The sequence below is a fragment of the Lolium rigidum genome, chromosome 4 (assembly GCF_022539505.1).
Source record: "Lolium rigidum isolate FL_2022 chromosome 4, APGP_CSIRO_Lrig_0.1, whole genome shotgun sequence".
In the NCBI taxonomy this organism is placed as follows: Eukaryota; Viridiplantae; Streptophyta; class Magnoliopsida; order Poales; family Poaceae; genus Lolium; species Lolium rigidum.
This window is the reverse complement of record NC_061511.1, coordinates 251,931,885-251,949,996: the sequence shown is the minus strand read 5'-3', so window position 1 is coordinate 251,949,996 and position 18,112 is coordinate 251,931,885. Positions and strand designations below refer to the sequence as shown.

The following is an 18,112-nucleotide window of genomic DNA, read 5'->3' as shown; positions in this document are numbered from 1 at the left end:
GACGATGTGATCTTGCTTGCAGTGCTTGCACTACTAAATTAACTGCTGTTCCATGGTCAGACTACGCTTATAATATGCGCACATGAAATCCTTATCGGAGGATTCCAAGCTAGAAACTGATCCATTTATGAGGCACGATTGGTTCTAAACTTTTTTATTTTCGTTTTATTCGGACGATGTTCGTTTGTTATCTTCTACTAGCTCTGCGGATGCTTCCAAGACATTTGCCTTGCGTATATGTCTGGAGTATAAAGCCAAGGTGAGTATCAGAGCCAAGCAATGCGGGTGTGGTAGAGTGGAAGCATTTCTGATCCAGGTTTCTTAATCACTTCCGTGTATGCTTGAAAGTTGAACGTTAGAAAACATGATCTTAATCGCTTATGTCCTACTCAAAATTGTTCTATTTTATTTTGGGGAAGGGAAAATGGTTGCTTCAATACATACATTTGTGCTATGGATTATTGCTACGAGTAAAATACTCATGGAATATCATCATGTCCTTGCGAGATATCATGGAGTATCATGGAATCCAACAGTAGTTGCGGGTGTTTGTCAAAGGGCAGTTTACTGATGATGAGTGGGCAGAGGAATAACATATGCCCAAAATGACGATGACCATTAGGTAATTGTGCCTTGCTTATGTCAAATAATCTGTGGATTGCTCCAGCACTTTTATTGTTTGCACAAAAGTACTCCAGCACTTATTTTGCTATAAGAACAAATGACACTACTTTTGCTTGGGTTGGAACAAGTTTCAGTGCAATACTGAATTAATGGTGGGTAATGGCTGTTTCAGGGAGAGCTCTTTGAGGTGCTCGAGGATGATAAGTGCCTTCCAGAAGAACAAGTTCAAGCAATTGCTAAGCAGCTGGTATGGACTCAATGTTGTTTTTCTCCTTACGAACCATACCAGTCTACAACTTATTGCCTTCACGGTTTGAACGTGTGCCCTCATTTCAGGTAAAAGAATTGTATTACTTGCACTCCAATCGTATTATCCACCGGGATATGAAACCTCAGAACATCCTTATTGGAAAAGGATCTATTGTCAAGGTATACTCTATGCTGTGTATGGTACTAGTTTTAGATCATCACAAGAAGTCTTTGGAATTTTCTTGTTCATGATGGTTTTCAATTGCGTTTTAACTATGCTGGACACCACAGAGGGTTAGTGATGGACCAAACATTTCATTTCCCAGGGCCAAACAGGGACATTAGGTCTAGAGTTGTAACAGGATAATCCTTGATTCTTTATAGAGTGGAATTGGTTTGTCTGAATTTATATTATTTAAGTGAAGAATCGAAAATTGTCGTGTATGTACATTTCTTGAAGCTCAGTTGGACAGACTAGTTTCTTTTTGTCCAGACAACAGATTGTTCCTATAGTGCTTTGCTTTTGCATGAACTTATTGGATCGAGTACTTCATCCATCCATTTTAATAACATCTTCACTTCTCTGTAACCCAACATACAAGCCCTTAGCATGTCCATGTCCAGCATCACTACCCTTGCTCTGCATATTTGCAAATTACAGCGGGCGGAAAAAAAATACAAGACATCTAGATTAAACAATACAAGACATCTAGTGTAATATACTGCTACAGCTACTCAGTTTGCATGCTAGGAAAACGTACTTCACATGGGCAGGCTGCTACTTGCATTAATCCAAGCCCCTCTTTCACGGTATTGACATTTAGCTAATACTTTTAATAAGCCATGTGGATACACCAGCTGCATGACTTTCTGAAGAAATGCATACTGTAGATGGAGATATTGGGTATCTATCTTTGATATTTGTTACTCGAATTGATAGACAGCTCTTTTATTACAGAGTTATCCAAATGACTTTAGGACAGTTCATATTGAGCATTTGAGTTTCAGTTAAAAATGCTTTAGTACTGTCTTCTCTTTTTTCATTAGGACATATTTTTCAGCTCTTTCACTCAAAATAGCGGTCTCTATACTAGCGTCAACTTACTCATGCTCCTTTGTGCCACATTGATGTATGCAACAAGGCAAGTTTTTAGCATCCACCATGTGCACATGACCAAACTACTTGGTTTACTACTTACTGTCAGCATCTGAGCATGGACACTGCACTTCTATTTTTCATCTCCGTTTTGCTGAAACATATTACTGCTTCTCTCAAGGTACAATTCTGAATACTCAAGGTGATGGTGATCACTGATGCCGCACCATCTCAGTCGTCTGGGTTCAACTCGAAGGTGATGCTGATCAGTTATGATGTTCAAAGTCGAAACATGGTGATGATTTGACAGTATAAAACTGAGAGTGTCACAATTTTCGTCTCCGTTTTGCTCAGTGTGTACGACAGTATATATGTTGGTACTGTGTGTTCTTATTCTTGTATGACAGTATGTGCTCATTCTTGTATGAAATAATGTTCATATTGTGTGCTCATTCTTGTATGACAGTGAGCAGCACATGAAATGGTATTTGCGGAATTTTGGAAATTGCCACGGGTTATGGGGCACATCTCAAAGTACCCCTAATTGCATTTAGTGGCACTTGGCAAAGTGCCCCTAATTGGATTTAGTGGCACTTGGCAAAGTGCCCCTAATTGGATTTTGTGGCACTTGGCAAAGTGCCCCTAATTGGATTAGTGGCACTTGGCAAAGTGCCCCTAATTGGATTTAGTGGCACTTGGCAAAGTGCCCCTAATTGGATTTAGTGGCACTTGGCAAAGTGCCACTAGGTAGTGCCCCAAATACTTTTAGAGACGCAAGTAAAGGTGGCACTTGAAAAAGTGCCCCTATAGCTAATTAGTGGCACTTTGGTTCAAATTTGGGGCACTTTGAAATGCCCCAAATCTTATACCGTTATGTAGTGCACCCGGGGGAGGGTTAGGTCGGCTATTGCAGATGTAGCTCGTTTTCTTTTCAGATGGACGTCACGTACTGGAGTTCTGTTTATTTTCGAATTTGAATTTGTGGAGTACACCGAGTCGATATGGTGCCGGGATCGATGTGTTCTTTTTTTTTAAAAAAAAAAAGGGGATCGATGTGTTCTGTTTCTTTTCGGATTTGGACTCGTTTTGGGCCTTTATATTTGAAGTAAACCTAACGAATAGAGCAGATCAGATCGATACGTGCGCCGCCAGGGGAAGCAAAATACAGCTGATGTTTGATTTCGACCTGAACGAGGCCCCTCCGGAGGAGGATCTCGACGTGGCGACGGCGCGCGAGCCCTCGCCGCCGCCTCCCGAGGGTGAAGCCACGCGCGATGGCAATGACGGCAAGGCTGAAGCTTCGCCGCCTTCTAGCTGGGCGCCTGAGATGCTAGACCTGGACGTCTCGGACGACGAGGACGAGGAGGCGGAGGAGGGGGAGATCGATCTGCACCCGCCTGCGGTCAATGGGTCGTCCTCGCCAACACAATCGCCGGCAACGATGGCGAGAAGCTCCTCTCCTGCGCCCCAGCCCGAGGTGGCCGTCGCCCCAACCGTCGTCCAGGCCGGCGTCGACACGGCCACGGCCACGGCCACGGCGCGTCCGTCCCCTTGCGCGGACGTGCATGGCAGCACGGCTCCGTTTTCCCCGAGCCGTTCCGACGGGAGAACGTCGTCGTGGCCGAACAGCGAGGCGGATCTGCCGCCGCCGCCGCCACCGCCGCCGCCTTCGACGTTTCCGGCGCGATCGTCGTCGGGGTCATCGCCATCGCGTACTCACGCCAACGGGAGGACAAGCGACGCGTCTTCGTCGCTCTATGATCGGCGAATCGACTGGGCAAACGGCAACTACGACGTCCCCAATGAGTTATTCTCTGCGGGGAGGCGGCGGCGTACTCCGCCCGCGGCCTACCCGCAGCCCCGCCGTAACGACGGTAGCGGGAGAAGCCATGGCGGGCCGGTGATGCGCGGCCAGGACGCGCCGCCTCGAAGGTACACGCCATACAACGACCATGACCAGAGGGGATACCGTGGCAACGAGAGGCCGCAGGGCTACCGCATCTACCGCGGGGATCGTGGCTACGAAACGCCGAATTTTCGAGCGCAACGGCACTCGTTTTCTTCTTCCAACCAGCTCGCAGGGCAGCGTGACAGGGAGGAGGACCATCCGTACGTCGGGCGGCAGATTCCGGCGCAAGAAGCTCAGAACGGCGGCTTTGGTCATCACTACAACAGGGAGCCGCCTCGTGGTCGTGGACACTTTCCTGCAGCTCGGCCTCGCCATCCCCATCCGTACGCGCGTGACGCCGGCGACTTCGAACAGGCCAACGCCGCGAACCACCAAGCCAGGCGCGAGCACCTGCCGAACCTCGACGAGGGGAACCACCAAGCCAGGCGCCAGCACAGGCCGAACCTCGACGACGGGAACCAACAAGCCAGGCGCGAGCACCGGCCTAACCTCGACGACGGGAACCGCCAAACCAGGCACATGCACCGTTGCCCAAACCTCGACGACGGTAACCACCAAGCCGGGCGCATGCACCGTTGCCCGAACCTCGACGACGGGAACCACCAAGCCAGGCGCATGCACCGTTGCCCGAACCTCGACGACGGGAACCACCAAGCCAGGCGCGAGCACCGGCCGAACGGGCCCAATGCCAGGCAGAACCCGAATGGGATACACGCCGGACCAGACCGTCGTCGCCTGTATTATGGAGATGTGCACAACAGCCAGTCGCCGTCGCCGTCGCCAATTCCTTGATCTTAATGTTATGTTCTGGTCCAAGCTTGTTTAGTTGTCTTGTGACAAACTGACAATTGCGTCTGTGTGAGACATCGATTTCTAGAGGAATTTCTGTTTGCAAGACAAAAAAAAAAATTGTGTGGTTATTATTGATGATCCTCGGCTCGTCGACTGAAAGAGAAGCTTACTCTTTCCGGCCGCAGCAGCCCATGTGTGGCAGCTAGGCCTTGTGATCAATTCGGGCTTCCAATCTTTGCGAATATATCTCAAAGCCTGACTAGCAGTGATGGGCTGAACTTGCCCGCGTACAGCTTCACGCAATGCTTGAGTATATGCCTCACGCACAGTTCATCTGATGTGAATGCTGCAAAAGCTCCAGGTAAAGCACAGTCTGAAAGGATTCAGGCTCGGCTACTAAGTGGTCGGCTCCTCCAACGGGTTTACTTAAGATCAAGGTTGATGGCGTGGTTCTTTTTTTTTGAGGGATGATGGCGTGGTTCTTAGGAACTCTAATATTGGGTCTTATAGCGTAATTTGTAGGAACTCTAATATGAGAGATGTGAGGGGGTTTATCTCGGAGCCTCGGCTGTGACATGTGACCGGATTTCTTATCCTAGGGCACTTGACGCCTTGGCAAAGCTTTAGCATTGACAGCTGACTTGCATTGCAACAATGTGATAGTGGCTTCAGACTGCAGGGGGATTGTTGATGATGTCCAAAGCAACAGTGTAGGACTTCACCTCTATTGTCCGTGAGATCAGATCAACGTTTGATTGTTTTTTGTTCATGTTCGTGCATTCATGATGGGAGAACAACAAACAAAGAGGTATTGGAGAGGGACACCACATGTGGCTCCTTAATCCCACATAGATATCAAATCCTTTTTAGAGACATTCAAAGGCGGTCCTCTTCTTCGCTGGAGATGGTCGGCCTAAGGATGGGGTGGTGGGTCTAACGATTTGGCACCGAATCCCGGCGGCGAGGTGGGGAGGCGTGGAAACCGGCAATGGTCGGGGAAGGCATGCCCATCCTGGTTGTCGCCGGTGGAGGATCGGCCGGCTGCAAGGCGTTGCCCATTCGCTTGGTGTCGCCGCTTTGCCTCGGCCTGCCTGGGATGGTCGGCGGCGCTGGGGCCTGACCTGAATAATGGTGGAGGTCATAGGGTCTCTCTTGTGCAAAGAGGAAGTCCTGCCTGAGGCTTGTTCGTCTAGATTTGGCCGGAGTGATGTGTTCTGGAAGGCTCCGCCGGCGAATGTAACAGTGCAACTTATGCCTGGAGTTCGCTGGATCGGGTGGTCTTCGGTCGTGCGCACACATAATTTTATTTCGATCGTTTGGTTCTAGAGGGAGCGGCGCAAAGCTCTGCTCTGTTTTGCCATCAGATGTCATTCTGGTCCATGGTGAATTAGAGGCGGGGAATATCGTGAAGGCTGGATTGGAGGACTAGCAATGGAGGTTCGACTCTTCGTGTTGTTGAGAACTTGCTTGGTGTGCTCCACACACACACCTCCTACCATCGCCCTACCCTGCTCGCACGGCCTCTGATGAGGACGCCACCACGTGGAGCTTCGGTAGCCATTGGTGTTCCCAGAAGGCATGGAGCTTGCCCCGCGTTGCAGCTTCCCTGACCCTGCTACTCCAACCTTGAGCCCCTGGAGACGCTCGTGGCTAGATGGAGGCAGCTCGTTGATGGCGTGTATTTCACACGTTCGTTGGGCAACCCCAAGAGGAAGGTATGATGCGCACAGCAGCAAGTTTTCCCTCAGAAAGAAACCAAGGTTTATCGAACCAGGAGGAGCCAAGAAGCACGTTGAAGGTTGATGGCGGCGGGATGTAGTGCGGCGCAACACCAGGGATTCCGGCGCCAACGTGGAACCTGCACAACACAACCAAAGTACTTTGCCCCAACGAAACGATGAGGTTGTCAATCTCACCGGCTTGCTGTAACAAAGGATTAACCGTATTGTGTGGAAGATGATTGTTTGCGAGAGAAAATAGTAAAAACAAGTATTGCGGCAGATTTGTATTTCGAGTATTAAAGAATGGACCGGGGTCCACAGTTCACTAGAGGTGTCTCTCCCATAAGATAAAAGCATGTTGGGTGAACAAATTACAGTCGGGCAATTGACAAATAGAGAGGGCATAACAATGCACATACATGACATGATAAGTATAGTGAGATTTAATTGGGCATTACGACAAAGTACATAGAACGCCATCCAACTGCATCTATGCCTAAAAAGTCCAACTTCAGGTTATCATCCGAACCCCCTCCAGTATTAAGTTGCTAACAACAGACAATTGCATTAAGTATGGTGCGTAATGTAATCAACAACTACATCCTCGGACATAGCGCCAATGTTTTATCCCTAGTGGCAACGGCACAACACAACCTTAGAACTTTACGTCACTTGTCCCAGGTGTCAATGCGGGCATGAACCCACTATCGAGCATAAATACTCCCTCTTAGAGTTAAAAGCAAAAACTTGGCCGAGCCTCTACTAGTAACGGAGAGCATGCAAGATCATAAACAACACATATGTAATAACTTGATAATTAACATAACATGGTATTCTCTATCCATCGGATCCCGACAAACACAACATATAGAATTACGGATAGATGATCTTGATCATGTTAGGCAGCTCACAAGATCCAACAATGAAGCACAATGAGGATAAGACAACCATCTAGCTACTGCTATGGACCCATAGTCCGGGGGTGAACTACTCACTCATCACTCCGGAGCGACCATGGCGGTGTAGAGTCCTCCGGGAGATGAATCCCCTCTCCGGCAGGGTGCCGGAGGAGATCTCCGAGAATCCCCCGAGATGGGATCGGCGGCGGCGGCGTCTCGATGAGGTTTTCCGTATCGTGGTTTTTCGCATCGGGGGTTTCGCGACGGAGGCTTTAAGTAGGCGGAAGGGCGAGTCGGGGCCGGACGAGGGGCCCGCACCATAGGGCGGCGCGGCCCCCTTGGCCGCGCCGCCTTGTGGTGTCGCCACCTCGTGGCCCCACTTCGTATGCTCTTCGGTCTTCTGGAAGCTCCGTGGAAAAATAGGCCCCCGGGTCTTCGTTTCGTCCAATTCGAGAATATTTCGTTACTAGGATTTCTGAAACCAAAAACGGCGAAAACAGAGACTGGCACTTCGGCATCTTGTTAATAGGTTAGTTCCAGAAAATGCACGAATATGACATAAAGTGTGCATAAAACATGTAGGTATCATCAATAATATGGCATAGAACATAAGAAATTATCGATACGTCGGAGACGTATCACTCGTGCCACCCATGAGTGGTGCAAAGTCCACGATGCCCTTCTATCACCGGAGATGGAGGTGGCACCTAGCGCCCTGGCTCCGGCCGTCGCTAGATATAGAGGATGTGGCGGATTCCGGAGCTCTTATCCTCTCGGCGCTCGGGGTCCTGAGAGATGGAGGCTACGATGGAGGCCCGTAAACCAAGCTCCCTTGGTGCCGGCAATCCGGTGAGGCGGAGCTCGCGGGGGTGGCTCCGGGATGAGCTGATACTATGGTGCATGGGGTTGTGCTGCCAGGCATAGCGGTGGAGCTCCGGCAGCAGGCCGGCGGTGCTACGAGCGGAGTCCGATGGTGCTACAACGACAGGCGGTGTTCTGGCACAAGGAAATCTTCTGTCCCAAGAGCTGCAAAGGCTGGTCGGAGGAGCTGTAAACGACACCTGCTAGAGCTATGAATGAAGGAAGTCGGTGTTGCAAAAGGTTGCTCGCCGAAGCTGCAAAGGCGAGCTGCAAATGGGCATCGACGATGCTGCAAACCGTCTGTGGCAGTGCTGCAAATGGTCATCAACAGTGCTGCAAAGGTTTTTCACCGTAGCTGCAAATTGTCAGCGGCGGTGCTACAAAGGCTGCTTGTCGGAGTTGCAAAGGTTGTTCGCCAGAGCTGCAAATGGACATCGGCGGTGCTGCAAACAGTCAGCGGTGCCGGCGGTGTTGCAAATATTTCGTGGTTTGGCTACTTTAGTATAAATTTTGTACTACAATGTCTACGGCGAGGTATCCGGCGAGATCTATGTCCGATGATCTTTTCTTTTTTTTTGAAACTTTCTACTGTGGGGGAGTGATGGCGTGTAACTCACACGTTCGTTGGGAACCCCAAGAGGAAGGTATGATGCGCACAACAGCAAGTTTTCCCTCAGAAAGAAACCAAGGTTTATCGAACCAGGAGGAGCCAAGAAGCACGTTGAAGGTTGATGGTGGCGGAATGTAATGCGGCGCAACACCAGGGATTCCGGCGCCAACGTGGAACCTGCACAACACAACCAAAGTACTTTGCCCCAATGAAACAGTGAGGTTGTCAATCTCACCGGCTTGCTGTAACAAAGGATTAACCGTATTGTGTGGAAAACAGTAAAACAAGTATTGCAGTAGATTGTATGCGATGTAAAGAATAGGATCGGGTTCCACAGTTCACTAGAGGTGTCTCTCCCATAAGATAAAAGCATGTTGGGTGAACAAATTACAGTCGAGCAATTGACAAATAGAGAGGGCATAACAATGCACATACATGATATGATAAATATAGTGAGATTTAATTGGGCACTACGACAAAGTACATAGACCGCTATCCGACATGCATCTATGCCTAAAAAGTCCACCTTCGGGTTATCATCCGAACCCCTTCCGGTATTAAGTTGCAAAACAACGAGACAATTGCATTAAGTATGGTGCGTAATGTAATCAATAACTACATCCTTAGACATAGCATCAATGTTTTATCCCTAGTGGCAACAGCACATCCACAACCTTAGAACTTGTCCCAGATTTAATGGAGGCATGAACCCACTATCGAGCATAAATACTCCCTCTTGGAGTTAAGAGCAAAAACTTGGCCAGAGCCTCTACTAATAACGGAGAGCATGCAAGATCATAAACAACACATAGGTAATAACTTGATAATCACCATAACATAGTATTCTCTATCCATCGGATCCCGACAAACACAACATATAGAATTACAGATAGATGATCTTGATCATGTTAGGCAGCTCACAAGATCCAACAATGAAGCATAATGAGGAGAAGACAACCATCTAGCTACTGCTATGGACCCATGGTCCAGGGTGAACTACTCACTCATCACTCCGGAGGCGATCATGGCGATGAAGAGTCCTCCGGGAGATGATTCCCCTCTCCGGCAGGGTGCCGAAGGCGATCTCCAGAATCCCCCGAGATGGGATTGGCGGCGACGGCGTCTCAGTAAGGTTTTCCGTATCGTGGCTCTCGGTACTGGGGGTTTCGCGACGGAGGCTATTTGTAGGCGGAAGGGCAGGTAAAGAGGCGGCACGAGGGGCCCACACCCTAGGTCGGCGCGGCCAGGGCCTGGGCCGCGCCGCCTGGTGTGTCGCCACCTCGTGGCCCCACTTCGACTCTCCTTCGGTCTTCGGAAGCTTCGTGGCAAAATAGGACCCTGGGCGTTGATTTCGTCCAATTCGAGAATATTTCGTTACTAGGATTTCTGAAACCAAAAACAGCAGAAAACGACAAGCGGCTCTTCGGCATCTTGTTAATAGGTTAGTTCCGAGAAAATGCACGAATATGACATAAAGTGTGCATAAAACATGTAGATATCATCAATAATGTGGCATGGAACATAAGAAATTATCGATACGTCGGAGACGTATCGGCATCCCCAAGCTTAGTTACTGCTCGTCCCGAGCGAGGTAAAACGATAACAAAGATAATTTACGAAGTGACATGACATCATAACCTTGATCATACTATTTGTAAACATATGTAATGAATGCAGCGATCAAAACAATGGTAATGACATGAGTAAACTAGTGAATCATAAAGCAAAGACTTTTCATGAATAGTACTTCAAGACAAGCATCAATAAGTCTTGCATAAGAGTTAACTCATAAAGCAATAAATCAAAGTAAAGGTATTGAAGCAACACAAAGGAAGATTAAGTTTCAGCGGTTGCTTTCAACTTGTAACATGTATATCTCATGGATAATTGTCAACATAGAGTAATATAACAAGTGCAATATGCAAGTATGTAGGAATCAATGCACAGTTCACACAAGTGTTTGCTTCTTGAGGTGGAGAGAGATAGGTGAGCTGACTCAACATAAAAGTAAAAGAATGGTCTTTCAAAGAGGAAAGCATCGATTGCTATATTTGTGCTAGAGCTTTTATTTTGAAAACATGAAACAATTTTGTCAACGGTAGTAATAAAGCATATGAGTTATGTAAATTATATCTTACAAGTTGCAAGCCTCATGCATAGTATACTAATAGTGCCCGCACCTTGTCCTAATTAGCTTGGACTACCGGATCATCGCAATACACATATTTTAACCAAGTGTCACAATGGGGTACCTCCATGCCGCCTGTATAAAGGTCTAAGGAGAAAGCTCGCATTTTGGATTTCTCGCTTTTGATTATTCTCAACTTAGACATCCATACCGGGACAACATGGACAACAGATAATGGACTCCTATTTAATGCATAAGCATGTGGCAATAATTATTATTCTCATATGAGATTGAGGATATATGTCCAAAACTATTAAGGTGGTAGATCTCTCTTACTTCAGACAAGACGGACATGCATAGCAACTCACATGATATTCAACAAAGAATAGTTGATGGCGTCCCCAGAAACATGGTTATCGCACAACAAGCAACTTAATAAGAGATAAAGTGCATAAGTACATATTCAATACCACAATAGTTTTTAAGCTATTTGTCCCATGAGCTATATATTGCAAAGGTGAATGATGGAATTTTAAAGGTAGCACTCAAGCAATTTACTTTGGAATGGCGGAGAAATACCATGTAGTAGGTAGGTATGGTGGACACAAATGGCATAGTGGTTGGCTCAAGGATTTTGGATGCATGAGAAGTATTCCCTCTCGATACAAGGTTTAAGCTAGCAAGGTTATTTGAAACAAACACAAGGATGAACGGTGCAGCAAAACTCACATAAAAGACATATTGTAAACATTATAAGACTCTACACCGTCTTCCTTGTTGTTCAAAACTCAATACTAGATATTATCTAGACTTTAGAGAAACCAAATATGCAAACCAAATTTACAAGCTCTAAGTGTTTCTTCATTAATGGGTGCAAAGTATATGATGCAAGAGCTTAAACATGAGCACAACAATTGCCAAGTATCAAATTATCCAAGACATTTAAGAATTACTACATGTAGCATTTTCCAATTCCAACCATATAACAATTTAACGAAGAAGAAACTTCGCCATGAATATTATGAGTAAAGCCTAAGGACATATTTGTCCATATGCAACAGCGGAGCGTGTCTCTCTCCCATACAGTGAATGCTAGGATCCATTTTATTCAAACAAAACAAAAATAAAAACACCGACGCTCCAAGCAAAGCACATAAGATGTGACGGAATAAAAATATAGTTTCAGGGGAGGAACCTGATAATGTTGTCGATGAAGAAGGGGGTGCCTTGGGCATCCCCAAGCTTAGACAGCTTGAGTCTTCTTAGAATATGCGAGGGTGAACCACCGGGCATCCCCAAGCTTAGAGCTTTCACTCTCCTTGATCATATTGCATCATACTCCTCTCTTGATCCTTGAAAACTTCCTCCACACCAAACTCGAGACAACTCATTAGAGGGTTAGTGGACAATAAAAATTAACATGTTCAGAGGTGACACAATCATTCTTAACACTTCGGACATTGCATAAAGCTACTTGGACATTAATGGATCAAAGAAATTCATCCAACATAGCAAAAGAGGCAATGCAAAATAAAAGGCAGAATCTGTCAAAACAGAACTGTCCGTAAAGATGGATTTTATTGAGGCACCAGACTTGCTCAAATGAAAATGCCCAAATTTAATGAAAGTTGCGTACATATCTGAGGATCACTCACGTAAATTGGCATAATTTTCTGAGTTATCTACAGAGAATTAGGCCCAGATTCGTGACAGCAAAGAAATCTGTTTCTGCGCAGTAATCCAAATCTAGTATTCACTTTACTATCAAAGACTTTACTTGGCACAACAAAACATAAAACTAAGATAAGGAGAGGTTGCTACAGTAATAAACAACTTCCAAGACTCAAATATAAAACAAAAATACTGTAGTAAAAACATGGGTTGTCTCCCATAAGCGCTTTTCTTTAACGCCTTTCAGCTAGGCGCAGAAAATGTGTATCAAGTGTTATCAAGAGATGGAGCATTGACATCATAAGCTCCCCCTTGTTGCTTAAATGAACGAACTTCAACTTCAGGATTACTCATTTTAGCAGTAGTAAATAAAGCAAACTAGATAAAATAAATGCAAGTAACTAATTTTTTTGTATTTTTGATATAGAGAGCAAGACAGTAAATAAAGTAAAGCTAGCAACTAATTTTTTTGTATTTTGATATAATGCAGCAAACAAAGTAGTAAATAAAATAAAGCAAGACAAAAACAAAGTAAAGAGATTGGGAAGTGGAGACTCCCCTTGCGGCGTGTCTTGATCTCCCGACAACGGCGCCGGAAATTTGCTTGATGGCGTGTAACTCACACGTTCGTTGGGAACCCCAAGAGGAAGGTATGATGCGCACGGCGGCAAGTTTTCCCTCGGAAAGAAACCAAGATTTATCGAACCGGGAGGAGCCAAGAAGCAAGTTGAAGGTTGATGGTGGCGGAATGTAATGCGGCGCAACACCGAGGATTCGGCGCCAACGTGGAACCTGCACAACACAACCAAAGTACTTTGCCCCAACGAAACGAGTGAGGTTGTCAATCTCACCGGCTTGCTGTAACAAAGGATTAACCGTATTGTGTGGAAGATGATTGTTTGCAGAAAACAGTAAAACAAGTATTGCAGTAGATTGTATGCGATGTAAAGAATAGAACCGGGGTCCACAGTTCACTAGAGGTGTCTCTCCCATAAGATAAAAGCATGTTGGGTGAACAAATTACAGTCGGGCAATTGACAAATAGAGAGGGCATAACAATGCACATACATGATATGATAAATATAGTGAGATTTAATTGGGCATTACGACAAAGTACATAGACCGCTATCCAGCATGCATCTATGCCTAAAAAGTCCACCTTCGGGTTATCATCCGAACCCCTTCCGGTATTAAGATGCAAAACAACGGACAATTGCATTAAGTATGGTGCGTAATGTAATCAATAACTACATCCTTAGACATAGCATCAATGTTTTATCCCTAGTGGCAACGAGCACATCCACAACCTTAGAACTTTACATCCTTTGTCCCAGATTTAATGGAGGCATGAACCCACTATCGAGCATAAATACTCCCTCTTGGAGTTAAGAGCAAAAACTTGGCCAGAGCCTCTACTAATAACGGAGAGCATGCAAGATCATAAACAACACATAGGTAATAACTTGATAATCACCATAACATAGTATTCTCTATCCATCGGATCCCGACAAACACAACATATAGAATTACAGATAGATGATCTTGATCATGTTAGGCAGCTCACAAGATCCAACAATGAAGCATAATGAGGAGAAGACAACCATCTAGCTACTGCTATGGACCCATGGTCCAGGGGTGAACTACTCACTCATCACTCCGGAGGCGATCATGGCGATGACGAGTCCTCCGGGAGATGATTCCCCTCTCCGGCGAGGGTGCGGGAGGCGATCTCCGAATCCCCGAGATGGGATTGGCGGCGGCGGCGTCTCGATAAGGTTTTCCGTATCGTGGCTCTCGATGCGGGGGTTTCGCGACGGAGGCTATTTGTAGGCGGAAGGGCGAGGTAAGAGGCGGCACGAGGGGCCCACACCCTAGGTCGGCGCGGCCGGGGCACGGGCCGCGCCGCCCTGGTGTGTCGCCACCTCGTGGCCCCACTTCGACTCTCCTTCGGTCTTCCGGAAGCTTCGTGGCAAAATAGGACCACGGGCGTTGATTTCGTCCAATTCCGAGAATATTTCGTTACTAGGAATTCTGAAACCAAAAACGACGAAAACGACAAGCGGCTCTTCGGCATCTTGTTAATAGGTTAGTTCCAGAAAATGCACGAATATGACATAAAGTGTGCATAAAACATGTAGATATCATCAATAATGTGGCATGGAACATAAGAAATTATCGAGATCGGAGACGTATCAGGGAGCCCCCCATAGCCTCACTTTATCAAAACGTCCAAGGTCCACTTACTTACAATAAAAAAGGAAAAATACAATATGTATAATATATACAGAGAACAACTATGGAAGAGAATCAAGCCATAAAACTAAGTTGTCAGTTACACTACTTTTCACCCTATGCATAAGCATGGTGATATCTTGAAAGAAGCCTGCTTTCCATCCTATGAAATTTGGTCTGATTTGTTTGAATACCCATGCATTCCTTTATTTCTAGGTGAACCATTTTTTACTTTAATGAAAAGTGGAGTATTTTTTTTGTTGTAACGAAGGAAAGTTAAGATTTTGCCTATAAGTAGACACGTGCCTATAAGTTATTTCTAGAACGACTAATATTTTTTTTACAAAGCACTAGGGTCACCATTGCTGCCCAAGTGCGCTCCACGTGGCCCATAGTAGCCCACAGAGCGAAGTGGGAGTATTGCATGGCTGTTGATTAGCCCGGAAGGCTCGACCTCCAGGTACAGACACATCGGACGATGACATGGAGACACGCCGTCTCGACTGCCACTCACGAGTTGACAAGTCACCGCCAACCTGGCCGCTTCCCAGCCACGTGCGCTCGTCCCGTCCGCCTACAGGTCGCAGTTAGTGGAGGCTTGCGAGAATACCAATTTCCTGGATCCTGATGGGTTCTTAATCTTTGGTCTCAAATGATGGGAGGTGCGGCTGACGATCAGGACTGACCTTGTGTTGGTGTAAAGCAAAGCCATGCACGTCCGAAGATCGGGGGATGCAGCGGTTAGGATTTGGCCATGGAAACTCTAGTTTAATCAGGGTTAGCGAAAATGACAATCTAGAGTTAGCTGCTTTATGGATGGCTCTGCTGTTTTGTCATCCGTGCCTGCCTAGTGCCACTCGTTTGACACTTCTCGTCATTTTACAATTTGTTAATTTGAAGCACTCAGATTCTTGGTGAAGTGGCCAGGGTTTAGTTTCCAACCCCTAATTGCAAATTATGTGTTTCTTGTCCAGTGCCATGTTTGTCAACTTGTTTTCTAGTAAACAGCTGCTAGCTAGTGTACTCCCTCTATTCACAATTACCTCGCATTATTAGTTTAGTTAAAGTCAAACTTTGTGAAGTTTAATTAAATATTTAGTAAAAATATTAACACACATATATATAATGTAATTTATTAGAATTATCACAAAATATTTTATTAAATTTTATGTATTTGATACAATGAATATTGAATTTTTATTTTTGTCAAACTTAATAAATTTTGACATTGCCTAAACCTAGAACACAACGCAATTATGAATGAAAGGAGTATGTGCTGTAGCTTGCGAGTTGCCCCTGTGTAATATTTTTTCGATAAAGGGAGTATATTAATATCGTGAAGATCCTAATTACACACAGCTTTTGCAATAACGCAGTGCCCTAATAGCAATAGGATGCAGACAACCAAAAAAGTAAAGAAGAATTACAGAAAGAAAAGTCCTGCTACAGTGATCTATTCTTTTAACTGCGGACCAAACACTACCAAGACAACACAAAAAATCCATCTTCTCCAAAAACGATGCCTCTAAGAAGGAAAAAAAATACAAGTGTCATCATCGCTCTGATCGTAGATCATACTTTTTCACCAAAGAGAAAGTTCTCACTCACAAAACAATATCTTCAATAAAATCATTGCCAGACACAAATAATTAAGGTCATACCTTGGGTTTTCACCCTGCAAGTTTGAACTATGAATTTCTTTTGCGTTATCACCCCCACCTTGCGTTGCCACTGCTCCAAATCATAGATCACCAAGCCAAAACCTCATCGCCATTAGGACTCGAACCACCATTATGTCCCCAGATCACGGCCTCCATGCCATTCTCCGCGACTAACTTCACCGTGGGACTAAAGACATGTCACACGATCAAATTGCAAAGCTTCGTATCGCTCCCCCTGAAACCAAACATTTAGAAAAAACAGGGTTACACGTGACCAAAAGTCATTCGAATCGGAAATCTCCGGTATGTCGTCCGTTGGAGTTCGTCGGTTGAGTCTTCCGAAACCCGACACTCCGGCCAAATCAAGGAAGACCGGCATCAAGTAATTCTCTATCTTGACGCGAGAGGGATCCTAGAACCGCCGCCTTTGCTCAGGCCGAGCAAGCGGCCCTCATGCCACCGCTTGCCGACCGACCCCCTCCGGCGGCGGAAGAAGAGGCAAGCTAGTTGGATCGTCGCATGCTAGTTGCGCTTGTAACTTGGTGGGGTCTCTTTCCTGGTCACCCCTGCCTGACATGCATCTTATCTTTGGCTGCACTTGTAGCGCACCCACGCAGCATTAAGACGTACCACCATCTTTACTTACCGACGAGCTTAGATAGATGGCGACCCCAAATATCTCCGATTAGTCTATCCCAGCCACTATCATATCCCAGAGGCAGAGCTTCTACCGCCATTCCTGTCACGTAGCCGCCTTCTATATAAGAGAGGCGGATCCGTGCATCTCTCCCGGCACAATCTCAGTATCTCACTCCCACTCACACTGCCACGCATGCATGCATGATCGCTCTCCTCCCAGCTACGAATGCAGAGCTCCTCTCCGCCGCGCCACTCCAGGAAGCTTCTGCCCATGGCGCCAACGGCGAGCCCGTCGCCCGCCCCTGCGGCGCCCGTCATTTCCACTCGCGACGCCTGGCCGGCGGCGGCCTCTCCCGACGCCGAGAACGCGCTCGCGTGGCTAAACACCAACGCCATCCTCCTCCTCGCGCTCCTCATCTGCGCCCTCTTCTGCGCGATCGCGACCCACGTCGTGCTCCAGTGTGCGTTCCGCGTCGCCGCCCGCGCGTGGTACGGGCCGTACGGATCCACCGCCACACCGCAGGAGCCGGCGCCACGCGCCGGAGGGGGTGGCGGCGGCGGCGACAGCAGGAAGCGTGGGGCGCTCCCGTGCCTGGCCTACTCGGCGGGGCTCGACCTGGCCGGTTCGTCGCGGGCGGAGTGCGCCATCTGCCTCGCCGAGTTCGCGCGCGGGGAGCAGCTGCGCGTGCTGCCGCGCTGCAACCACGGCTTCCACGCCCACTGCATCGACCGCTGGCTTGACGCGAGGCCGACGTGCCCGACGTGCAGACAGGCGCCGTTCGCCGAGCCTGACGTGGAGTGCGTGCTAGCCGCGGGCCGTGCAAGGCCGGAGCCCGTTGTCGCGGTGGTGCGAGTGATAGTAGATGGTGGTCAGGCCCGGCGTGTGGAGATTTAGGGCATCTCCAACCGGGCGACGCAAACGGATGCTCGCGCCGGGCATCTCCAACATATTTTGTTTGTGCGTCCGTGTGCGTCTGGGTGTGCTCCCACCGGGGCGACCCATTTTTAGATTTGCAACGC

At 47.2% G+C, this 18,112-nt stretch overlaps 1 long non-coding RNA gene across 1 annotated transcript; it reads left to right on the top strand.

The window, feature by feature from the left end:
* Positions 1-237: 237 nt before the first annotated feature.
* Positions 238-2,220, top strand: LOC124650243. Its single transcript, XR_006986928.1, has 5 exons — positions 238-259; positions 508-622; positions 797-871; positions 961-1,053; positions 2,151-2,220. It is a non-coding gene; the product is annotated as an uncharacterized LOC124650243 (long non-coding RNA).
* The last annotated feature ends 15,892 nt before the right edge of the window (positions 2,221-18,112 follow it).